The sequence below is a fragment of the Channa argus genome, chromosome 13, assembly GCF_033026475.1.
Source record: "Channa argus isolate prfri chromosome 13, Channa argus male v1.0, whole genome shotgun sequence".
Classification (NCBI taxonomy): domain Eukaryota; kingdom Metazoa; phylum Chordata; class Actinopteri; order Anabantiformes; family Channidae; genus Channa; species Channa argus.
Genome location: NC_090209.1, coordinates 7,597,083 through 7,621,199, shown reverse-complemented (window position 1 = coordinate 7,621,199; position 24,117 = coordinate 7,597,083). Strand labels below are relative to the sequence as shown.

Sequence of the window (24,117 nt, the reverse complement as noted above, 5' to 3'; positions counted from 1 at the left end):
ACCTGCTGGGATTAATGAGAACCTGGCCATGACATTTGTTTTCCCAGTTTTTGAGTTGCAGTTTCTGAACACTCAGGACATGGAGACAAAAATGTTTACTGCTTTTTTAATAATAGGACACAGAGAGAGGGGGTGTAGAAGGTTCTGTGCAACAGAAATCACATTTCTTGTGACACCTGCAACAAAGAAATCCGAAATCTAAACCCCAGTAACTTTCAGTGAAAAAATCGATCTACAAACTTTAGAGGAGGTTTGATTATCAGAAAAACACAATAAACCGACCTGTTCCTACACAGATAATCATCTCATTTCCACAAATTAATGTTTCCCTTGGCATTATTGATGAGTGTAGAGCACTGTTCAACAAATGTAAGCACTGTTGAGTTATGATTTAAGATAAATGCGCAGTCATGCATTTCTAGGGAGGGATTTATATTCTCTACCCTTCAGCAGAAATATCAGCAGAGCTATCGTTTGTTTTTCTCCCCTCCCCAGTGCACTATTTACCAGCTGGGAGGAAGTAAATCTCTTTATCTCAATCAATTAATCAAACAACTAACCACAGCTTACTGAACAAAGACTAAAGCCTTATAATCATGTGAGTCTACTTGAATGTGAATATAATGGAAAAACAAATTGTAACCTTAAACTGATGAATAAATAATGAATCAGATTTTGTTTTTTCTTTGGGAGAACTGCTCGAAACAAAATCTAAAGCAAATAAGTGGAACTTTGACTTTGACCATTGCATAGGGATAATCACATCTGCCACCCAGTGTGCTGTGAAGAACGTCTAATTGAGTGTACAGGACGACTTATCACAAGTCCGAGCATCGATTTTTTTTAACCATTGAAAGCTGCAAACACACAAAGACTGGTTGAGTGTTTTATTGGCAGTGGGCAAATGTGGTTAAACTCAAACCTTGCAGCTTCAACTACAGCAATTATTACATTTGTTGTTGTTGTTGTTGTAAAATACACTGAGACTGTATTGAACAACTATTTCCAGACATGTGAACAAGGCATAAAAAAGAATGTTAATCAGTGAAAGTCAATTTAAAAGTATCCAGGCTTTATGTTTGTCTGTATCCTCATTGTGAACATTCTCACGCACAGAACTATGTACTCATCCTTGTCGTACCAAACAGGACTCACCGTTGTCTCCGAAACAAGCTGATACAGATTCAACAGGGTGATGGATGTATTCCACAGGGATGTTGGTTAGTGCTGACTCCAGCTGATTCTTTAGCAGCGAATTCACACACATCCCTATCGTAAAAGTGCTTGTTTGGAAACCTTGTAAAATTATGCAATATTAAATGCATAAAATGCATATGTGTACAGTGATTTCAGGAATTTACTCGAAAAAACAAAATGCTCCCCACCATGAGAAATATGATGTTTCCTGAGCATTTCTTGGGGAGGGCCTGACTCAGCCATGATAGAGAATTTTATCTTAGATTAGGAGGAGGACTGCATTTAAACTCAGCCCTGGGAAGGGCTGTTATTGACATGGCACATTTTTCTGCTGCACGTATCCCCTTGAAAATCCTGAACTGTGGCCATGAAGAAATAGGCCAATGGTTCAGCAGAACAAAAGATTGAAAAGTGGCTTCTGACATGTTACGGTTGTTTTTTTTGGTATGCAGCCGTAGTTCGGATGGTATTTGGTATGCTCTTATTCTTATTGACATACTGACTGCAATGTGTTGCTGGGTAATAAATGCCTTATCACACACACTTAGAAGTGCATTGTGGTGTGTACTGAATTCCATATCATCCTCACATGCAGATAACATTGTTTCCACTAATACGAAATGATTTATCCAGCGAATTACTGTTTCCATGTCTGCTAATACTTTGATGTCTCCTAATGAGAACAAAATTATATTATGTATGACATTAGCACCTAGTTTCCCACAGTAACTGCTGGTGCAAAAATTGCAATGGCAGTGGAACACAAGTGGTGTTTTTATGTGGCTCACAGAGGCAACTTGCCACAGTCTGCAGTGGCATAGTGCCAGTGCACCACCTGTGGATTGCTGTTTTCAATAACTGTGGCTTACAAAGTGGCACACCTGTCAAAATTGGCACATGAAACTAAAATGAGACTGACGTACCAAACGGTACAGTATATGACGGTGGACTGTGTTCTTTGCCTGCAGAATGGTATATGCAATTTGCAGACAAGGTCAGCATATCATAATCAACACTTTAGTAAACTTTCTTAGTTTACAGTGAGCCAGTAAGAAGCAGCATACGATAGTGGCATGCAAGTGGCAAACTGTAAGTGTCATAATCCAATAACAGCAATGGCATAACCTAAACTCACTGTAAACCTACTGCTCATCATCCCAATATCCAGCCAAACCAATAGTGACATTACACAGTTGATGCTTATAGCAGTTAGGCCAGCTACTTCTGACCTGATGGGTTATGAAGTTTTAAATTGTTTTATCTGTGCAGATTATTGTGCTGAGCTCTTACTTGAATAGTTAATAGCTGACAGTGAATGTCTTGCCAATTTCCTCTGACCTCTCTAGATAATGAGGCATTTATGGTCCACTGGATGGATGTTTTTTGCTAATCATAAAATTCTGTGTAAACATTAAATATACAAAAATAACATCCAAACTTCCCAGGGGACGGCTGTTGCTGACACATTAACACACATTGTGTCATATTATAAGACATCTTGGGCTTTGTAAAGCTTTGAGACAAATGGTATTAACTGTCCTTGTCTCTGTTATACCAACATCCCGAGAGCCACTAGTATGGTGGCGGATAATATGGTATGTTGTGTGGACCATTTTCTTTATCTACAGTACTTACCCTTTTATAACCGGATGTGTCAGTCAGATAGACACACAGATAGCGAAGGGAAATGAGTACATGCATTTCATTTTGTCTGCCCCTGGGATATTACTATTTAAAATTTGCTGTGAGAGGCCTTATGATACATAGAACGATGAAAAACCGTTGGAAAAAACAGCAGAAGATACATTGTATGTCACAATCACCGGTATAATCAAAGCTCAGATAACAGCAACTGCTACTCAGGCAATTCTATGACTCAGCATGCTGCCATTGCAGGAATTTAAATCACTGGTAGAGCCAAGATCTAAACCCTTTCATATGGCAGTGCAGTGGGCTTGCTACTCCAAATGTTTTAAAGGGTTTTTAAGTTCTCAGAATTCCTTCCGGAAGGTCCCATTAGCTTAGTTATGCTTGGAATATGTGACTGAGGGGGGCGGTTGTCCTGGAGCATTGCTTTGATCCAAAAGCCAGTCTCATAGCCCTGGGTGATGCTTTGTGAAGTATCAGTCCCACACAGAGTAACTATGCAGCCCTGGCTCCAGAAGCATCTTCCTCTCTGCCCTGTGGCTCAACACTTCTTCATCAAAAGGCCAACATCTGTAGAGGACATCCAGGATTGCCCTACATTACAACAAACCAATCATTCCCCTGACTTCACTACAGCAATGTGCTGAGATCCCACACACAGTTAGGTGAACACCAGTGAGGTCTAGTGTCCATCAAAACTGAACAAATCATACAACTCCAGACACTACATTTCTTTTACCAAATATTTTAAACTTCCTCTTCATCTTGCCATTTTACTTTTAGGAGAGTAGCTTTACTGTTATCATGAGTACATAAAAATGTTACAATAAAATTTGTCCTCTGCATTTAACTCATCCACCTGGGATGAGCCCTGGGCAGCCACAGGCAGTGCCCGGGGAGTTGCAATGTGAGTGACTTGCTCAAGGACACACCTAGTGCATTGCCTGGTATTTGATTGTGGAGACTCCTGAACCTGAGGTTCTACCCATTGGACCAGCAGACAGCAATTTGTTTGTGTGTATGCAAAACGTCTTGCCACCGTGCCTGAAATTTTTTCATAGGGGAAACACTGCAATGTGATAGGTAGCCATGCTTAAGCGCAGGGCAGGAGACATAAATGAAAGATCAATGGCTTTGGGCTTGTCCCTTTGGGGGTCACCACAGCAGGGGGGCTGGGCGGGGCTTGGTGAGGTGGGATTTGATTCAGCAGCCTCCTGCATCCCAACCCCATTCTCTACCCACTGAGCCACCAGGTCCCCATGATGGAGAGATAAGTGTGCGAATAGACCCAATGTGAGCACAGGTCAGCAGGGGAGAGAAGGGAAAATCATACTTGAACACGGTAAATGGCAACTGTGCCTAGTGTGAGTAACACCTCGTTCATGTCTATAACAGAACCCAGAAGTTGTAGTTTCAGCTCAATATTAGGTTGTGTGACTTATAAAATCACAAAAAGTATAGGGGACATTATAAAAGCTAAAGTTCCCTAAAATAAACAAAACATAGTAACAGAAAATGAAAGCACATTAATTACAATAAAAAAAACACTCACATTTTTCATTCCACCATAAAAAATGTTTAAGTGATAAGGCATCTAGGAATAACCCAGAGTACAAAAAACATTTCTTTTCTTGATTTCATTGAAATACTAGTCAACGTTTCACATCTGAAGACTCAAATGTTAACATCCGATTAAAATTCTCTCTTTTCATAGAACTCTTGGGTCTCGAAATCACTCACAGGGGATTCTCTGTTTGCTTTGCTCATGCCAACAGTTTGCTCATTAAATAAGTAACCACATTTTAAATTGGAATCTGGTGTATTGTAATTACAGCTTGTGTCACTCATGTTTGCTCTTTTAAATTGAATATATGAGGATCTGCACCTTATAAAAAAACTGCTGGAAACTCAGAGTGAATGGCAGTGGGACGTTGGCGAGTGCTTACCATTTTTGTTCAAATGTTAGCTCTGCTTTTTTCCACCACCTCCACTAATGGCTCCAAAACAAGCAGCTGAAAGTGGTGCAGTTAAATACATTAAGCGAGAGAGGACCTACTTAATCATTTAGGGGAAAAGAAGAGTACTTTCTTGTTGCTAAGAATGATAATGAAGTGCAAAACTCTCTTACATTTTTTTAAAACTGAGGAAGTCTAATGAGAGAGGTGCCCTACTTTAACAAAGAGTCTGTCTTTTGCAGCGCACACAGATAAATCCAGACAAGACAAATATAGATAACATAATTAAATCAAACAATGTGGAAAGAAAATAGGAGCACAGTTAGATGAGGAGCTCAAAATGGTGAACTGGATACTGAACAGCAAAGCCCTGGAGATATTCAAGACATTCAGTTAGGATGATTTCTGGGTGATGGTAGATTGTTATTTTTGTGGTTTGTGCTGGATATGATGCTATGAGGGATCCAAATGTGAGGTTGACATACAGCGTTTTTAATTAACTCTCACTCAGGGAAAAAAAAAAAAAAAGGCATGGTTTGTTTTTCTGTTTTATCTTCTAAAATGTGAATGCTCACTGTTTTAATTAGATGAGATCAAATAGAGTGAAATATTTTCCTGTATGTGAATTGCTACTCAGGTGATGTGGGACATTTTAGTGTGCGATACAGTGACAGTGTTCAGCACACTTTTACAGCTAGGAAAGGTTGTCTTTGCTCTCTGAAAGAACAGATAAGGGGACATGGTGCCTCACAGAAAGAAAGTCCTTGGTTCGAACTGTGTAGGCTTCTTTGGGGTATTCCAGTTTCCCTCCCACATGCAGTTACACGTGAACTAGTGACTCTGTATTGCTTGTAGGTGAATTGTTGAGCGAGTGTGTAAGTGTGAATGTCTGCTGGTCTGTATGTGTGGCCTTGTGATGGACTGTCCAGATAACACTTTAGTTTAACATACACTGGATTTATGAGTACTATATAATTATGTAATAAATGCTTTACAATCACCTATGGCATGGTTGTAAGCAAACAGAGGCGTAAATTGTTTGTTCGTTTGTTAAAAAACTAGATTGTATCTGTTACATCAATAACTGATGCATAAACAGTTAATGAAGGAGTGGGCGTATATACCACAGTTGTTTTAATGATAAGGTCCCCAAGATTAATTTGAGACAGACACAAATTGGAAGACAAATCTTTTCAGTCAAACTCCTCAGGTTCCGACATCATGCAAATGCTCCACAGTGAAGGAATGATTCGCACTAACAACACGATGGTCCAGGGTTTGAAACCAGGCCCTTTCTGTGTGGGATTTGCACCAGAGAGGGAGGAGAAATTTAGGAATGCGTTACAAAACATTTTGGCCACATCACAAACAGACGGCTGCAGAACTCAAACGTGGTCAGGGGAGACTAACCCTTCAACATACAGGTCTTCAGAGCCAAGCACTGGAGACACATGAGCCATATTAGTAAAAAACTGAGACAGACACTCAACCAATTCTGGGTCATTTTGAGTTCAGATATGAAATACAAAATGCTTGTCAGGTTCATGTCGGGTTTAACCACCATTCTCTTGGACTTGATTCAGGTTCGGCCAAAATACGCGCCCAAATTTATACTCATATGTACATTGTCCTTGTGCCTGTTTAGATGCGACCCTAAAGCTCAATTCATAGTAGCTGCCCTTTGACGGATTCATATCATTCCACAGATGGTACAGATCAACACTTCAGTTGGTATTATAACTGGGGATGCATAAAGTAAACGTTCCACACATACTCACTACCAAACATGATGGCAACTGTGGATAACAGCATCAATGAGAAGAAGCACTCTTTTGTGTTGCATTTGAACAGTAGGGATATCCCAATACTAAAACGAGTATTGAGTCCCATACAGCGCCTGTGTACTTACACTCAGAATACTTCTCCAACACTGCACCCAATACTGTGTTAACCTCATGTTGGTTAAGCAGCTACTGTAGGTGAAGGTGGAACTGTCTGTGGTTTGGAGGAGATTTCAGTTAAGTGAAAATGACAAATGTAAAGCTGACTACAGGTTCTGCTCTACTAAAGATAATTTTAAACATGTTTATTATTTACAACTGACATCTACGTTAACTACACCTACCTGAAGTTTGCTTTATTTCACAGTTATTTTACAGTACCACCATATTCCTCTAAACCGTACAGTCCATGTTGTCATCCAAGACCAATTTTTTTCTTTTTTGTTCTTTTCAGCAGAGGTTGCTCATTTTTAAAATGCTGGTTGCCACCATATTTGTTTTGCCAGAATAACACACGAGAATTTCCATTCTCGCTGTATTTGCAGATTTGTTTACTGCAAAACGTCCAGCTGCTGAGGTGTGTGCTACTTCCACACTGTCAGAGGCTAGAAATCTGAGATAGTTCCTGGAAACAGTGTTTGAGTATAAACTGTCCAGTCTTTAAAAGTCTTCAGGTGTGTCCCCGCTACTATTTGGACCAGCAATTTCTGCCAGTATCTCTTATCAGCTTAACTGTGCTGTGGATTAATGAGGATCTTACTGTCCAGCAACTCATATTAGAATTTGTACTATTGCTTCTTGGCATCAGCATCTATTCATGGAAAATCTGTCAATTTAAAAAATCACGATTATTGACATGCAGACATGGTATGTATGATTGAGTCTTAACCAAATAAGCAGTTTACTTTCGATCACAGACAGCTGCAAAATAAAAGTCCCTTTAAATGTCTGTATAATTGCTTGCACCTAGATTACAGTGACATAAAAACCATGTGAATGCTGAATAAATTATGAATTTAAATAAATGTAATTGTTGCCGTTGCTGATCATTTGTTTTTAACCAGTGGTAATATGGATATAATAGAGGGAAGCATTACAGTACATCTAACCTCAGACTAGATCTTAACAATGTATAGTACAATAGCACGATGCTCAAAACGCCCTGCACAGAGTAAACTGCTAAATTTACAGTAAAAAGCTAATGAACTAAAAAACTGCTTGCAGTGAACACCTGTAAGCTCCACGGCCTTGATCACTGCATCTTTGTAGCAGGTGTCATCATAGCTGATATTAATAGAATAGCTGTTGACTGCACTCCAGCAGGTCGTCTGTATCGGAGGTATTCAAAGCCTCTGATTGCTGCAAACTAATGGCTTGCATTTGGATCTGACAGCTTGGTATTTCCCTCTTGAATTGATAGATTGCATAATTTGTAGTCATTTGTTTACCCAGCCTGTCTTGCGTGTGCTATTTCACTGCTATAGAAGTGTAAAATAACAGAACAGGAATTGGAGTTGATTAATAGGACGAGTTGGAAAGTCAAAGGAGATTTCTTGTAAAATTCATGTGTTTTTTTCCCTCCCTGAATGCGCACAGGTTTTTTGGCATAGATTTCATAGTGTTATTCATATATAAAACAGGTTAATTAAAAGTGTTGCATCTGAACATCAGATGCCAGCGGTGGAAGAAACATTTTACCATAGCGTGTAGCTGCATCTCATTGTTTCTCATCAAAACAGGTGATGCTGATGTTTAGACTCAGACTAGACCCAGGGCTGTTGTTGCACTGTGGCATAATCACACCAACTTGCATTGCAGCCTCCACACAGATGATAAGCTAATCAATTCCCCTGCCCAAGTATTCCAAAGGGAGTTTGTATATGATGACAATCAGTGAGCATCTGTAGCAGAGAGTCAAGGAGCCTCAGCTGAGACATGATCAAAGGATCCAAACTGTGTTGCTAAAAGGAGGTAGGGAAACTTAACCACACCAGATGAAACTCACCAGTCAACAGTGGTGAAAAGCTGGGTCAATATATTTTTGGTATGGCTCAGTCTTGTTTGCTTGTTTATTTTTAAGAGATAGTTTTTACTGATAATCTTACATGGATCAGCGATTTGTGCTATAATTGTCGATCATAATTACTGTCCTTTTCTATTGGTTTAATTTGATATTGAGCAGCACCTGAACTTGTCTGTTCTTTTCATCCATATAAAGGAAATCTCTGAAGGCTAAATGGCAAAATGATTTGCACACTGCCTGCCGTGGCACACAGGACAGAAACCCATAACCCAGACTAATGCATTTTTTATGTACGTCCTTCGTGTGAAGGTAACCAGCAGCGTCCATCTTTATGGGCGGAGAGAGACACATCAGGCTACAGAAAGCAAGAACGGGTCTAGCAACACAGCAGAGTGTACATACCAGTCTGCAGATACAGGCAAAGCGTACTATTATGTTTAGTATTACTAGAACTATTATTACATAAAGCATTTAGTATATTTACAAAAGAGGTCGTGTCATGAACATAATGCTCATCTCCAGAGTCAAATAAACAAGTAACAAAACTCCATTGTCAAAGAGAAGAAACTGGATTCTATATTTTTCTAAGAGCTTTAATCTTTTCATCTCTCTATTTTAATTAGTTGCCCAATGGATCTCCAAAGAGTTGAATGACAGTAACCATTTTACTGGATGTTATTAAAATCTTTTTGTCTATGAAAGAGGGTAAATAACTTTACAGATTACCACCAAACTGTGCAACATAATAACAGGGCAGTAATATGGGGAAGATGGGACAATAAATTACAAAAACGATCAATGAAATGGCCATTATGGTGGAAAATGTGTAATGGTGGAGAACACAACAGATCCTCTTGTGTAAGAGGACAACGTTGCCAAAGTGAGATCAAGCCCAAAATAACACAGTGCTGATTATTCTGTCAGTGATTATTCTGTGCAAACCAGGTACATGAGGGAGTGTTGATATCCAGTTACAGCTACATGTGGGGGGTCGACATCAGATGAGCAGAGTTTAAACACCATGATGAAACACAATGAGATGTATTGAACTGAGAAATCAATGAACATGAACGTGAGGGAGGTATAATAAATGACAAAACGACAGCACATTTTTCACATGAAATCTTCACTTTCCAGTTTAGATCCTCCATTTTGCAGCCATGTGACTGTGATAAAAGACATGATGCATGTGTACAATAAGGTTGACAGATTGAGAGCACATATATACATTCAGTCTGATGCAATAAAAGGAAATGTATGTTTGTCTCCTTTTGCTTTGTTCACTTCGCTTAACAGTTCAAAAAGGCAAGGTAAAAGTATAGATAACACAAAAAATGTACACCGTGATTCCTTCTATTACATTAGTTTTGGCAGTTTCTACCTTGTTTTAATGATAGATAACAGCATGTATGAGTGGCATGTGGCATTTCTTGCCATTTGTTGGCGGTGGGGTGCCACATTCAAGCTGTGACACATTGCTGTAACACAGCGTTGGAAAGTAATGTATTGCCGCAACCCAGCAGCGTGCATTTCTGCTGAGCTGTAAATATATACAGCCTCTTGTTTCAACTGAAATTTATGTTGCTGTGTAAATAATTAAAGAGATGTGTTTGTTGTGCAGTGTTCAAGAACATGTGGAGAGTTAGTAACACAGCATGACTTTGCTTCAGGATTTCATTGACTCTCAATAATAAGGACGTTCTCATTATTAGGTCTTGATGGCATATTTTAAGTCAGGTGAGAGCAATGTGTGGTCGAGACGGCAGAAAGTGTCTGGTGGGATCTGGGAAAATGGCAAAGTGGTAAACTGTATGGGACCTTGATGGATGACTTGGAAGAGAGATCCAGGGTAATATTTGGGGAGGGGAAATCTCATTTTCTCCAAGCTAGCTTAAGGGAGCACTAAACTCAATCAAACATAAATGTAATCAAACATGTCATTGCTCTTTGTAGCTGTAAAAGGATCTCTCTTTCCACAGACTTACACTGCTCTCTCTCTCTCTCTAACTGTGTATCGCCCTCACGCTCCCCTTTATCACTCCATAAACAAGGCCCAACAGTCAGAGTGATTAAGGTCATAGTGAGGTTATATTGAAAAAAATGCATGAAGGAACCACTTTACTGCTTCTGTTTGATAAACTGTTTGTGTTCTCACTGATTGAAGCTCACTTTAAATAAGAAGTCATGCAGATGCTGTTCTCAAGAAAAAATAAATCGTTCTTTAAAACTGAACCCGATACAGTAAATTAACTGTGGTTTGTTTAAGCGTGTGTCTATTCTTAACATGTTCAGAGTCATAGAGCATGCACACAACATATGGTTTTCAGTGCGTGAAATAATAGAACTGCCAAGGACGGCATCACTGGCTGCCTGTCAGAACCCAGACAGGCTGCTGCTGCTGCTGCACGTTTGCAATGGTTTGAGCATCTCAGCACACAGGCGTACATTATGTCTCCGGGGAAAACAGAAGCACGGGAGTGTATCGATTAAGAGGCCCTCCATTTGTAAGACACCACTACTACCGAAGCTGCTTCCAGCATTCCATGATGACAACTGCGTGGTGCATAGTGAATGTTCTTCCAGGACAATGAAATGGTGCCCTCTTAGTTTTTGGAAGATCCCTTTTAAAAAGCTGATACATATTTTTTATCATATTTTGGGAAGAATAGGGTTAAGTGTTTATTTATCTTAGGCTGCAATACTTGCTCTACCTGAGGTTTCAAATAGACAGTTGTACATAGTGTGAGTGGGAGACAAATAGACTCTGAGATACTGAGCTTAAGTGTGAGCCATTACAGCCCTGGTATAGACAGCTGCCTGGTGAAAATGGAAGTGATGTGTTCCATCACACACAGGTAATACAGATGACTCAAAAGAGGCTGAGACAAGTCTTTCGTTGATACCTTGTTAGTATTTGAAATGCACCATGAATAGGTGGTTCAGACATATACAGAGTAGGACAAAACTGTTGGTAGCCATCCATGATATGATAAACACAATTTTCTCTGAAATAACGTGAAACTGACAAAACAATTACAGAATTAAGATAAAATACAATGAATAAAAATCTGACTTTTATGAAAAGATCATTAAAGACCAAATAATTGGATTGAAGCATGTTTCCCGTCTTTAATCTTGTATTCAGTCATTTAGCCTGTTTGAATTAGACGAAAGTCATCCTGTTGTTTGTTGAATGTTTTTAAAATAAAATATCAAAAGTGAATTTTGTCATTTATTTTGTCAGATTCACGTTATTTCAGCGAAAATTGTAGGTTTTTTTTTCTATGGAAGGCTACCAGCAAATTTGTCCACGTCTCCACAGTCGGGAATTTAATGTAAATGGCCTCTCAGACAGGGCTACATAACTTGGCGACTCCACTGCATTGCTTAAGTAATACATTTAATTTCGGTACATGCACGGCTCTGGAGATTTTATGTGGCCTGGTCCTTCCTATAAAGTGTAAGTACTTGGCCAGCAATCAACAAGAATATGGCAACTGAGGCACAGTGATGTGGATGCATCCATAAAGCCAGTTTGGCAGAAAAATACAAACCATTTTAATTTACCTATGATTTGTAATGACTATAAGAAGTAAACACATCAAATGCTCCTTATCAACAGCTAGGTTCATTTCCATGTTCTTTGATTTAAAAAAAAAAAAGGTAAACCTTCATATTTGACCGTATCCTTGTAAAATTAAAATCTACCATTCTTACAGGGAAAAAGGGACATGTACCTCCAAAGGTGGTATTTTCCACAGAGGAAGAGAAAGACAGAAATAGATCGTCATTGTCCTCAGATATTATAGATGCAGAGAAACCTTTAACAGTGCCTTGAACTCTGTGGTTGTGTTTCTCCCCCAACAAACCCATACAATCAAAGCAGATTGTTGGGAGAAGGATTTCTTCAAATTGCAATTTCCTAATGCAGCTGCTTGATAAATAATGTTTATGAATGGTCAATTACCATATCAAGGGATATTACTAGCTGAAATGTGGTTTGAAGGAATGAATAGGAAGGAAAATGTTCAGAGGTTCATACAAAGGCCTCTTCCATTAGGGATCAGCTAGTTGTAAAAGACTAGCAGGATTATAGGTTCTTATTTCTGTTGCAGATTTTCTGTTTACTTGTGCTTTTGACACATAATCAGTAATCCAAATACAATGATTGCCCTAGCTTTCATGAAAAGACTGGTGGTTAATAACCCTGCTTTTTAAATTATAGATAAACTGAGTCCACCTCCAGTTCCTCATATTTTGTTATTATCAAATATGGGTCCCACACCATGTAATCATCTGTACCCGCAGCCAAATCATGAAAGCGTGCTGTAGTCTCGTGGGTGTGGTAATACTTTGTGTGTTCTTTTTGTTAGCTGCCCACATCTACCTTAGATAATACTTTGAATTACATATTATTGATAGAGAGCCCAGCACCATGACGGAACTATCTGTGCGTTTTTTTCTTTCACTCTTACACATGGACCTTTACTCTACTGCTTGTCTACCATCCATCAACTACACTAGAACAATGAAAGACTTTAAATCCCAGCTAGAGAGCAGGTTTCTTTCCGAAACAGCAAAGGCTTCCTAACAGATCCCACATCTACTTGTTTAGATACTGAAAAGACAGGGCCATGACTTTGAAGTGATTGATTTCACTTTGAACCAAAGGTCATGTTTAATGACTTCCTTTGGATTAGACTTGATCTATTCCAATATTAGGCAAGTAAATACGTTTGCATTTAGCTGTGTGGCAGACACTTTTATCCAAAGCAACTACAAGTGAGGTGACACACATAATCAACTTGGTGTTCAATGTCTTGCTCAAAGACACTTCATCGTGTGGACTAGAGGAGCTGGGAATTAAGCTACAGTATGGAATACGTCCTGAGACATTGTTTGACATAATGCTGTTTAAACAAAGTGAAAAGGGGATTTTTTTTTTCTTCTTTCAGACCCTTTTCTATGCCACCAGAATTGTGAGTTGTAAAGAGATTATAGGAATCGTACAGCTCCTCACATGGGTTGTCTTGGCATAATGGTGAGGTGTCAGTTGTGTCAACCCCTCTTATGTCACAATGGTGAAGGCATCCAGGGCAACAAGCTCTGGCAACAGCTCAACTGTCACTAGCCTGATACATGTTGGACTCAAAAAGTAATTATTTGGTGAAGAACAATCAGATACTTGCATGTGACACAACCACAAAGAAAAATAGACACTGAATAATAAGAAAACGGACAAAAGACAAACCCATTTTACTCCCCGACACCCAGAAATGAAACAAGTGACACTTATTTCATATCAATTGCCAACTCTTGCTCTAACTTGACTCTAATTTCCATTGTTCTCTTTCAGCTCAAATAAGAACAAACTAGTTGTTCTAGTAGAGGTTGTCTTGAATCTGAATCGAGAGAAAAAAAAAATGAATTCACCAAAATAACCAGAGAAAAAAAGCTGATTTTTTTCAAAGCAGTTTCTTCCACTAATTAGAACTGTCACTTCAATTCATCATTTGACACCAGTTCATTTAATTCAAGAAGCCTGGTGACTTTAATTAATTGTTTGTCATGGTAATGACTAATTAAATATTAGAAACAGGAAGTGGTAACGCACAACTTACTGTACAAATTGCCATGCAAATATAACAGGCAAAGAAGCAAGGATGATTTATTTGACATGAATCAAAGCAGCTGAGATTGTTGTTTCTAATGAATGGGGAACACTGGCCAGTGTTAATGATGGTTGGAGATGTTGATAAAAGCTCCTAAGCTATTGCCCATCAAGGAAAGGTACAGAGAAGTTAATGTGATAACCTTTCTTGAGGGACCACTTTTGTACTGTTTAGCACAAAGGGTGCAAAGGTACTTAAGGAGACCAATTTCATACTCCTATTAACTGATAGTCCCCTTGTCTCCATCCTCCAATCTAAAGTATTTTGATTTGTCAAGAGCCACAGACTAGGCGAGTCAGTTCTTCCAGGATTTTACAGATGTTTTTTTGTGATGGTTGCATCCTAGAGTAAAAAATTGTAAGGCATGTTGCAATGTTTTTATGATGATTTAAACTGCAAGATTGCACAGAATTTCCAGGAAATCTCTTAGAACCTGGAGGGACTACAGCACAGATAAAATTGCTACCTTACAGCACACTGCATTTATACTGTTCTGTGAGGTTTAATGATCTCAGATTTAAAATGAGCAGATCTGAACCATCAACCAACATAATGGGCTTGTCACCATATACATAGGCACATGAAATTTCATCCAAATATTGTAGAGGTTTGGTTATTTAGGAACTACATTCAGGGCTAGTGGGTAAACAACTTCACCTGACAAGGTAACTGTTAATGTTCTGACCAGCTAGGATACGCTAGCTTGACAGCCACCCAAGCGTTTTTTTCTATTTTCTCCACGCTGGGCTGTCTTCTTCGCCCTGACACTTAATTGCTTTTGTTGGTATATTGCTATGCTCATTGTTGTGCTACTGTCAGTGGGATACTATGAACTACACTATATAGTATGAAAAAGTCGTTCTGTAAGGAATGAAACACATCTCTGATTCACCTTTACAAAAGTTAACAAAACTTACAAGGTACCGAGGTAAGTTTGCTAAATGCCACTGGGTTGGAGGACAACAGAGGAAGTTAAATAAAATGCTTAATGCTCACTGAGTTTGTTGGTTTAGTAAGCAAGTTAATACAGGATATGGATTATTAATACCTGCTTCAGCCTAAGAGAAATTTTCTTCCAGACTTGGTGGGTTGTCTAATATCAGTCAGACACAAATATCACAGACTTTCCATCACACCACTGCTCTATTTATAAGCCTCCCTGTACACCAGTCCTACTCTCCTGGGAGGTCATTAATTTGCCTCTGTCAGTGGTATGCCCCACAAAAAGTCCATCAAAATTTGCAGACTGCTTATCTATATGGCTACATTTGCAACACTAGAAATTATAGCCATGTGAATTCTAATTAGTAAGAGGTCATTTAATTACCATGTCATAATAAATGCTGTAAGAGGCAAATGAGACAGATGACCCTTTTACTATTGTTTTATTTGCTTTTGTTACAGGCAAAATGTAATTATATCATGATAGTGTTTACAATCACATAACATAACATTTCCGATTTGATTGCTCTGGAAAAAATGAACTCTTAAGGACCAAACTACAGTGTCTGTCTACCCAGTGTTGCCAAAGAACTCCAAAATGCGGATACTCCTAATATCCTTCTTTATTGCTTTCGCTCTGTTATAAGTGATAGTGGTAAGGTAGGAGGAAGAGAAGACAGGGAAGAACAGATGTTTTCCAGTGGCGATAAAGTGGTCTCTAAATAAATGTAAGGCAGTCTCAGACTTTGATAACCTCACTTATGTGGGGGTGTTCCCACCCTGCACCTGTGTCAGCATTTATTAGTGGACTTCTATAGTAGGTCGGCCCCTTGACCTGCATGAACTTATATTGTGCTTGTCATTCCAGGCATATTGCCATGGTAGCTGTGAAAGGTGTTTAATGAACTGTCTTGTAAGGAGAAGGTAGTTCTTGCCCATCAGCACTCACCCCTCCTCCCCGTTTCTGCATCACATTTTTATTTACAGCCACATCTCAGATGATTTTGCTGAGCCAGTGTGTTTTGCCTGAATTGGAAAGCACTGGAGGTGTGAACAGTTCATCTGTAGAAAGGTACACCATTTGTTGGTCCTTGTAAGTTACAGTGAAGAGTGTGAGGAACACAAAGCGTTTCACAACGAGACAGCGGTGATATCTGATATTCAAATTTAATGCTGCTGATTTTATACAACGAATGAGTCAATGCACAAAATAAATCATATCTGAGTTAAAGGAAATGCTTAGTTGTTGTGGGAAGCAAGGTTATACAGCCCTAACACAATGTCTCGCAAACATTTTGGGTAATCACGTAACTGCATCAGTCTTCTAACACCAGCCACTGGTCAATGGTCCTTTGTTGGAAGCTGCTGGGAGTTTGTTAGATCACATTCATTGTTGATTTATTCAATACTGATCAGCCTGCACATGAATGGGAGTCTTAAAATAGAGAAAGGAGTTTTCATATGTGCACTGTTGAATTACTGTATATTTCTCATACTCTTTTCAAATTTCAAAATTAATGATTTTTGTTTCATTCCCCACAGACATCGATTGCTTGAAGTCAGCTGTGTTGACTTCTGCACTACAGTTATCAGACTTTTGAGAGTTTGCTTTGTGCAGAGCACTACTGTAATGGCTACAGAGGGAAACCAATGCACTGGATATTTCTTTCAGAAAAAGCACATAGAGGCACCACTTGCATCAGTTGCTGGAAAGAATGAATCATTTTTATAGAATAATAAAGTAGACAAGTGTTCAGAACTGTTAGTAAGAGAACGTACTATGATTTAACCAAATAGAACAGATATTTATCAGAATAATGGTGAGTGAACAAGGCTTGCAAGGCTTGAAAAGGCTTGAAAAGGTCCTGTCCTGAGATTCTGAACAGTGTGATTCTCTCTTGCTATAGGTGAGAGCTTTTAATTAGACAATTGTCTGTTAATTGCAGCAACCAGGTATGAACCCTGGATATGCTTAAATGCTTGCCATCTGCTGCATTGTGAAATAACATGCATTTACATCAATTATACTTCCTTTTATCTCTTTTTTGTTGAGGTTGATGCAGTAGGATCTCTTTCAAAGACATCTGAACAGCCTATTACAGCTACGATACATATATTAACTAAGACTGATGATACTGTATCTCTTCCCACTGGCATGATGTGTATACAGGACTTGCTTAGTAATAACTAATACAATATTTAGAGAGTGTCCAAAGGTTAACGAAAACCTGGTAAAAAAAACAAAACGCTTAGTGTAGTGACTGTAATACTAGCAAAACCCACTCTCATCTGTGATTGAGGACCTAAAAATAAAGGGTGTTGTATGATGTTCAGATTGTTACTGACTGGATTATTTCATTACTATCTGAAACCAATATCCTCTCATAACATGCTGAGCTAAAAATAGAAGTGTTTCAGTCAATGGTACAGATGGTTTGCTATGTTCTCTGCATGACATTAAGTAAATCGATTGTTTCTTTTTATGTTCTCGTGTGTCTATGAGGCATGAACAGTGGATACTGCTCCTGTCCATTACTAACAATAAAGACTTGTCATAAAACCTAACAGAAACTCACACGCACACACACGCACACAACCACACACACCAATCACTTAGTCTACAGAGATTAGAGATGATGTGAACTATATAGATATCTATGTAGGCAGGTAGAGAGTTAGCAAATAAACAAGGCTAGTGCTTTGTTCTCCAATGGGGCTTTAAGGGCTGTGGTTAGCTCCCAGGTCAGAGACACTCTTTCACTCACAATAGAAATTTTAAATTATAGGTTATGGTTGGTTGGTTACATTTGACAGAGGAGGTTTGGCTGTGAAATAAACTGATTAGTCATTCGAACTCTAACTAACCCATACTGGATCATTAAGGTTAAATGCTAGTGACAATGATCAGTGACAATGGAGGAAATGGTTTCCCATTGAGGTGGGAATTAAGGTGGGGGGGGGGGGGGGGGGGGTGGGGGGGTTGGTGGGAGCATAGCATGTCTATCTTCCACAAAACTTTTTGTCTGGTACTAATCTCGACTTGACTATATTTTGTTTGCCATAACATAACCCATTTGCTAAAACTGAGTTGAGTCAACAGTGATAGATGCTTTAGAGGTATTTAGATTAGAAAAACTGAACACACCAAAAGAATTGTCCCCAGCATTTACTGAATTATTCAGTTAATAAATTAGAACATATGAATGACATCTTCAAGGAAAGATTGAAAGGTCTGACATAAAAATTCTTACAAAGATATGAATGTAACCACAATAATAAGGATGTCAGGATTCAATCGTTAAGACTATGGCATGAGCTGGAGGAAGGAAGACTTTTGGGATTTGGGTAAAATATAGAATATAGGAATGATTATACCTACATTTTGTCTGTCAATATGTCAATTTCCCCAAACAATCACCATCCCATTTTATTGTCGACACTATGATGGCTGAACAAATTTGGATGTGATTTTATATAGTAGGAGGGTTTTGAAGTACACAAGAAGACTGAGACAGCATTAGAGAGAAGAAGACAAGAGAAGAACCCCGTTTAAATTCAAATGTATTCCACTTTATGAGATGACGCCACTAAATACTGCTGGACTACAGCCACTAATAAAACTCAATGACCATAGTGAAGATGGATGCTTCGTTTCAGCCTGTACAGAAAAGTCACTTCAAACCATCGTTTAAAAGCGAGAGGAAATTGCCAGAAACACTGGTGAAGTCAGAAGACTTAATCTGTTTGGCATCACTGGACTTCGCTTAAGAACAGTTTTATCTGTAGACAAGTTGGGGAGCAGGTGTAATAACATCTTAAATATATAATAGCCATTATTGCTTAATAACCTTGTGGTTATTGTTGTTGTTCTGGGTGTGGGTCCTTCCTGAACATTTGGATAAGGAACAAGGAAAGGACAACAGCAGTAAACGCCATCGTTTGCTGTCATCTATGGATTTATGTGTGAATATAAAATCTTTTAATTTTGTCTGGAATAGAGCAATTTATGATTCCCATTTCTACACATTGTAAATAAAAAGAAAGTGCCACATATTGTCTAGGAATACGTACGATTCACCCAGCATATAAACAGACCGTCTTAAACAAACTCTTAAATTGCAAAAGGTTTTAGGTTACTGCAGTTCAAAACCAACACAATTAATGTAATGCTTAAAGGAGCAGGAAGTTGCCCGGAGTACGTGTTCACACAGTTCTGGAACTAAATTAGATCAAAACTCTGTTGTTTGTTCCCTTACAGGTTTAAAAGTTGCAGCACAAAGCATGTATTCCACATTCATCTTTGATGAGATAAACACAGAAAACATACCACACACCATCTGTTATGTCTGACCTCCTGGTATGGTTGAATGTGAGAGTGCTTTAGGATTTAGTTAGAATTTTTCATGGTGGTGGGTTATGAGTAAGAAGTAAGACAGAGTTTAAATTTGCAGCATTTTAATGCAAATCACTGTAAAGTATCTGTACTGAAGCAACCAGACAGCTGACAGAGATGCTGCAAATGTACCATAAGTGAAGTGAATGGAAGTTTATTTAAGGCTGTAAAGCGATAGAAACTTTTATAGCTGTGATATCACTTGACTCCAAAATAGACTTGATGGGCAAACTCTAAAGGGTGTGTCTACCTAATCCACGTAAGCTAACCTACGCCTAGCACAGTTTCCTACTGTGTGCATGAAAAATAAAGAAAAGATCATTTACTGTACTCACATATGTGGATTAACACCTCCTCAGACATCCTGCTGTAAGTGGGAAAGTAAAAGACGAAAAGCATGCTACAGTACCATACTGACTTTCTTTGTGTCGATTCCACATTATTCCATTATGACCCATTTTATGGAGGATCAGTCAGTAAAGCCCATTGGTGAATGGCATCTTTTGATCAGAACAAATGGGATCCTTTCAGTGGGTTGACATTTACAGGTACTGGGTTTGACAATGTTACAGACGTGGGCAAAAAGAAAAAAAAAACAAGAATAAAAAAAACTGTATATGGTCCATGAAAAGGTCTATAAAAATTACAGGGCAGAGACACTGGAGGCTCTACAGTTTATTCATCCATCAGCAAGCATGTGTAGCAGTTGATTAATCAAGGTAAAGGACAGAAATGGAATACATTAAGCATATGGAAATACTGGGGATATTGTATGTGTTAAAATGCATTTCTATGTTCCTGAATGACCCATTCTTAAGTGAAGAGTTTCCACTTTACCTTACATGGCTGAGTGGCTTGAAAGTTGATGACAGCTTGTCTTCAAATATATTCAATAAAACGCTTCTTAGGACTACAGACATCATTAATTGACATCTTCTCTTTCATATAAAGCAGATACTGTTAGTTAACACACACTCTCTCTTTCTCTCCCCCGCCATGCTTTACTTTGTCTCGCCCGACTTGATCTCTAAAGCAGAATAAGTAGTGACGAGAGAGAGGAGGAAGGAGAAGTAATGAAAAGATTTGGGACATACCCTCCTCCGTAAGTGGATCTGATGAGGCCTAACTTTGGAAGTGGCTCCCTGTGGTCCACCTGCAGGGAATACGTACCTGAATTCCCATCCATTTTAGATGTTATGTTTTTATCCACTCTAGATAAGATAAATGTTGTCACTTTCCTACACAGACGATGGAGTTATATTTGGATTCCATCATGCCATATTAACTGATACATTGTACAGCATCTTCAGTTTCTGCAAACTGTGGCTTTACTATAGAAAAAAAAAGACTGTGATGCTTTTGAATGTGACAGTTAAAACAATATTTGCTGTCACAGAAATATTAAATAATATCCACTGGAGCTCAGCTCTAATTTTATTGCCATTACAAACATTATACAAATTTGCCTTGGTGAACAAACATGACAACGCTGAACACAACAAACTAAGAATAAACCCATATGCATAACAAATTAAGATAAACAAAGTATCATAGTAATAAACAATCATCTTGTTGGTTGTAGTGCAGATGTTAAATGACATATACATTCTCAAATGCAATTGCACAGCCAGCTACAAAATGCGCTATTAGCGAGCTGTTCTCATTGAAGAGTTGACTAGTCACAGGAAATATATTTTTCTCCTTTGAATTAATTGGCCATTGTCATGGAAATTGTTCTTGTATGTTGCTAGTTCTCGAAAGACAATCAAACACTTGCGTCCGATGAGTCATCTTCATGTGTGTGTGCATGTGTGCACGCTGTGGTTGTTCTCTGACAAGTATCTAAAAACTCTTTGCCTTTGAAACCATCGCATAATAAAGGGAAATACCCTTCGCTGTCATTCTAAGTGCTAATCAATGCTCCTTACTTGTCCTCATTTTTTTGTCTCAAACACACCTCTTAGCAATAAAGCAACCTGTTCTGTTCATCTTAGTATTGTTCAAGACAATATAACAATACACCCCACAATTGCTGCTCCTCTTAGCATTCTCCTGGACAATAAAATGCCTTAAATAAGTTCCCACCCATACTCCTACCACTGACAGAACAAGGATAGTCATTTTCCTCTTTTCCCACTAAGGGTGCATTTACTCTAACACTTACCGATGTGCCAATGCACCACTTATCAAATCTAAATTCTAACAAATACAATGTAACATCAAAATTACCACATTGCTACAACATATAAGCTAATACCCCTACACACACTTTCGACAGATGTCAACACCCTCAGACACATGATGAGAAAACAATCTTATCCATTCAATGGTAAGAAAACTTTCTTTTTTTCCATCCTGTCCTGCTGTTTTACACATCTCCTCCTACTTTCTCAACACAGAAATACAACAGTCTAGAAAAAGAATTATGGAACTGGTTAAATAAGCCACATTTGAAATGGGCATCTGAATGTGCAGGAGACACATTTCTTTATTTTTAACATGATATTTCCAATCAGGTTAGGGTACTGTGTATGCTCAGGAAAATGGGATTTGTTGTGAACTCATTATTTTTAATTAGCTCCATCATCTCAGTCTGCTATCACCAGCTTTACCCATATCACCGCTGTCTGTCAAGAAATGTTTGTGCCTGCTGATAATGTTTATGGCTATTGCCATGCAACCAGAGGCCCAAATACAAAAGCTTTAATAAACTGGCTTGGGCTGGATTTCTTTTAGGTCATAAATCAGTGGAACAAAAGAAGGAACCAGGCATATAATTATAGAAAGGAATTGTGAACTGGCCTGAAGGAAAAGAATAATAATAATAACAGTCACTTCTGCAGCGTCATTGGTTGAATTCCCAGCTGCTTCTTGTGTTGCTTCATCAAACAGCACTGGCAGTGCTCACTGGAGTGAAGCATTACAGTACATTTACTTCAGGAATTTATAGTTTGTATGCTGCAACAAAAAGCATGGTACTGAAGGTTTGTGGACCACTGACCTCATGTTGTTTAGGACACTTTTAAGGTTGGCCTCAATTGTGGTAAGTCTTACTGTTACTGTACACGTGTTAGCTCACTGCCTGCAGGGCTGCACAAATAATCAATTCAATGCACCTTGTTGACGTAATATGAGGAAAACTATCAGCATGGGTCTCTGTGCTCACTGTGCTGCTTGGTAACACAAATGAAGAGCTGGTTTTCAGATGATAGGGAGCAAGGGAGCTCCAGTGCTAGCATTTAGGACAAGCTGTGCTTTAATTAAACAAGCTTTACATCATTTACACAGAAGTGATGAATTGTGTAAGTAACGCCTCCTGCTCTGAGTATAGATGCATTTTACTGGTGGCATAAACTGCTGAAACATTTCTTAGACTGATGAAAGTAGGGACAATGTTTGGACTTCAGGATGAACAGATGTTTTTAACAGCTGGAATAATGTTAGCTGCAGTGAGCAATACACAGGTTACACCCATCCTTCGCGTTTCTTTGTCTCCCCTTATTTTGAAATGTCATAAAGACTAAAGCAAAAGACAATTTTTCATCAACATCAGCTAGTACAAACTCAAGTAAAAGATCAAGTATTGGCCTAATCTAAACTTTTTCAGCAGTACAGCAAAAGTACTGATCAGATTATCTACGTTTTACTCAGAGTACAAAAGTAGAAATACTACACCAAGAAAAACAATGTAATTATGGCAAAAGGAAGAAAGATAAACTTTCACATTTTAAAAATTAATCGTATTGTCCACAATCGATGTTTGAGCCAAAACTGAACCTTCTCTCGCAATAGACATCAGCTGTTGTCTAAAAACTATTAAAACACATCAAAGAACACTCCACTGGCTGATTACACGTCGTACACGCGCAGTGTATTGGCTATACAAGAAATACAAGAAAGTTTAAAATTGGAGCATATAGGGTAACGTTTGTTAGAAAAACAAAGGTCACCAGTTTTGGAATAAAGAAATATGTGATGCAGGGAAGTGGTGTTTACTAACCAAAGAGAAGACAAGAGTCAATGTTTGCTTTAGTGTCTGTATTGTGATTGGGGACAGTACCATTGGTTTTAGAAAATGATCAAAGTTGACCTTTAATAAAAAATAAGGGTCGCTGTTGGTAAAGACACTGACAGTTGGTTAACAGATATTAGTAGATTTCTTAGTTCATAACATTTTTATAAAAAATACACACACATATATATATATATAAAATTGTTAATGTTGCTGATCTATACATTAAGTAAACAATTTAAAATTTCCATTGCTAGTTGTGAAACTCCCAAACATTTAACACTAATCATTTTTTTGGTAAACTTGTAAGTTGTTGTTTGTCCGCTGATTCATTTATCAAGACTGTCATTTAGTTCTAATCTCGCAATATTCTCAACCTTTAGTTGAGATCATTTGCATGTTTAACACAAGTAATGATTCAATTTATAATGAGCTAATTAATCATAGTGGCCACTGCTCATATCAGTGACTGCCATAGCTTAACAAATAGAATAA

At 38.4% G+C, this 24,117-nt stretch overlaps 1 protein-coding gene across 4 annotated transcripts in view; it reads left to right on the top strand.

The window, feature by feature from the left end:
• The window catches only part of grm4 (glutamate receptor, metabotropic 4), a 169,052-nt gene that overhangs the window by 82,244 nt on the left and 62,691 nt on the right, over positions 1 to 24,117 (top strand). The window lies entirely within an intron of this gene.